The 2655-nt window shown below is 46.2% G+C and overlaps 1 long non-coding RNA gene across 1 annotated transcript; it reads left to right on the top strand.

The window, feature by feature from the left end:
* Nucleotides 1-234: 234 nt before the first annotated feature.
* LOC138110934 (uncharacterized) lies at nt 235-1394 on the top strand. Its single transcript, XR_011151169.1, has 3 exons — nt 235-334; nt 876-997; nt 1227-1394. It is a non-coding gene; the product is annotated as an uncharacterized lncRNA (long non-coding RNA).
* The last annotated feature ends 1261 nt before the right edge of the window (nt 1395-2655 follow it).

Genomic DNA, 2655 nt, shown 5'->3' with positions numbered 1-2655 from the left:
GATCCTGTCTCTCTCAGTGCAGCTTTGTTCAACTGTACAGGCTTTTTCTTCCTTCTTTCCCTGCCCCCCCTATTGTTCCAAGGCAAACAAAGGAAGAAATCAATGATCCCTGAGAGAAATATTTACCCTTTCAGGCTTTGATCTGGTGAAATCCTGGTGTTAAGAGTTCACCTTTGTGCAGGTGAGGCTCATGGAAAGCCAGGCACAGAGAGATTCCTGGCAAAGGAAGGGCTGAACTGGAGCTGTGCTGCTGGTGCGGGCTCAGCCACCACTCTGGGCTCCTCCTTACCTCATTCTGGATCTCCAGGGTTGTGGATTTTGTCCTTGGAGTAAGGTAACCTGGGCAACATGACAAAGTTGATGGGATAAAGGAAGTTTTGGACCCTGAGCCTGGAAAATAATATTGTCAGAGACATGTGGGACGTGAATCATTGCTCCCTCTTTTTCTAAAAAGATGGCCCTGCACTGTCCCTCTGGAAAGAAGGGGGCAAAGATTTGAAAGGTATAAAAGCATCAAATGCGGGGGCTGTGCTCAATCTTCTGTCCAAGAAGCTTTCAGCATTTTTCTGAGGATGGCTACAGAAAAGTTAGTTGCATGGTAGGCAGCTGGCTAAAATACCTCTCCCATAAATGCAGTTGCCATCCAGATGCATCCTGCACCACAGTCACAGAATCCCAGACTGGTTCAGGTTGGAAGGGACCACTGGAAATCACCTGGTCCAAGCCCCCAGTTCAAGCAGGGCCCCCAGAGCCTCTTACTCAAGATTGTGTCCAGGTGGCTCTTGGATATCTCCAATGAGGGAGACTCCAGACCCTCTCTGGGCAATCTGTTCAGTGCTCAGTCACTTCACATTAAAATTCTTCCTCATATTCAGGTGGAATTTTCTGTGTTCCATTCTGTGCCCTCTGCCTCTTGTCCTGTTGTTCAGCACCAACAAGAAGAGCCTGGTCCCTCTCCGATCCCCTCCTTCAGACACTTAAAGCCCTTCAAATCCAGGTATTTCCCGACTTCTCCTCACAGAGCACTGATGTATTCCATGTCCAAGGATGCCAACAGCTGCTCTGTGAACACACTGTCCCTTGAATGATGCCATCTCATTCCTGAGATATGTCCCTTCCTTCCAAACTGCTCTTCCAAGAGAGCTTTGTCACGTGTCTCTTGGCTCTGGATTGGAGCAGTTGCCAGTGTTAGAGGGGTTGTTATCACTGATTTATTTTCCTTGCAGGAGATGGTGAATAGCTGGATGAAAATAATGAAGAAAAGGTGGTTCTGGTGTTTTCAATCAGTTGAAACAGGATGCAGAAATTCCTCAAAACTTCACTTTCTTCAGGTCTTTCATTTAGCCAAAGCCCTTAAATAGAATCTGAGAGTAAACTTTTTTTTGTTTGTTTGTTTGGTTTTGGTTTTGGTTTTGGTATTATTATTTCCAGGGGAGATACTGAGCGTGTGGGCACAAAGGGGGCAAATAATGAATGTTGTACGTGCAAGAACAATAAATGAAGTTGACACAGATATTTTTAGGGACAAAGGGAGAGGTGTTGTGTAACATTCTGGACAGTGTTGCCTGTGGACTTGACGGGAGCAAGGCTGGAAACAAGGACTCTGTATTCTCACTGTGCCAACCACTAAGCCAGGAGACAAAGCACTGAGATCCTCCAGAGGAAACCATCACAGAACTTTGGGAAAACGGGAAGCTGGCTCCTTTCTGTAGGTGCTGAAGTAAAGAATGAGAGGTCACTGTCTCTCCCACACACGTTGCTTGTTGGGCGTCTGAAAGGACACAACACACACAGCAAGAGCTGGAAGCACCACAAGGAAAAATAAAACCCCTTTTATTCTGCACAAAACCCTCTGTCTGACAGGTGGCTGAGAAGCCAAGAACAAGATGTGGTTACAAGTTGTGAAAAGCTCCTGCACACAGAGATGAAAAAGGAACAAACTAAAATTACTCCCTCATTTCCTTGGGAGAGGCTTGGCAACCACAGGGCCAGGGTGAGGAGGGTTTCATATGGATGTGGGGCTGTGCCAGAGTTCACAGCTGAGGATCTTCAGAGTGGGGTCAGGTGAGGAAAAATGACATTTTAATGCCCTCAGGGCCAGAGTCACAAGACCTGGAGGGTTACACACAAATGCTTTGTCTCATAGTAACACCCAAAAGCAGTGCTGGAGTTGCAGGACCCCGGGAACACTTGTCACTAAAAGTTACTTTGAGGTCACTGCCAGCGTGATCATGTGTGAAATCCTGGATTTGCTGCCCCTGGTGTGAGAATTTCCATTGATTTCAGCAGGGTTAAAAATTCACCTGCCCTCTGGGGTTCATCCTTTCCCTTCCCAAATGTTTATTGTTGATCACAATCCACTGGATGTATTTCTGGCTCAAACCTGCCATGACTGTTATGCACAATAAACCTTAAGAGATATTAAATGTATTAGCCAGCCCTCGTGGTACACTCAGTTCTGGGAAAGCATGGCAGCAATCCTCAGCATTCCATCCTTGATGGAAGCACTGAGGAAAATGTCTCAGAGCATAAGACCAGCACTGGAAATACTCACATAAAGCCAGGTATGACTTAAATAACCAACTGAAATAGTCCCTGATTGAGAAGACCTTTAAGCCTGCATGAATCTGCAGAGATGAAGATGTTACAGTCTCT

The sequence above is a fragment of the Aphelocoma coerulescens genome, chromosome 5 (assembly GCF_041296385.1).
Source record: "Aphelocoma coerulescens isolate FSJ_1873_10779 chromosome 5, UR_Acoe_1.0, whole genome shotgun sequence".
Taxonomy (NCBI): domain Eukaryota; kingdom Metazoa; phylum Chordata; class Aves; order Passeriformes; family Corvidae; genus Aphelocoma; species Aphelocoma coerulescens.
The sequence above is the reverse complement of the archived record's forward strand: the minus strand, read 5'-3'. Positions and strand labels throughout refer to the sequence as shown.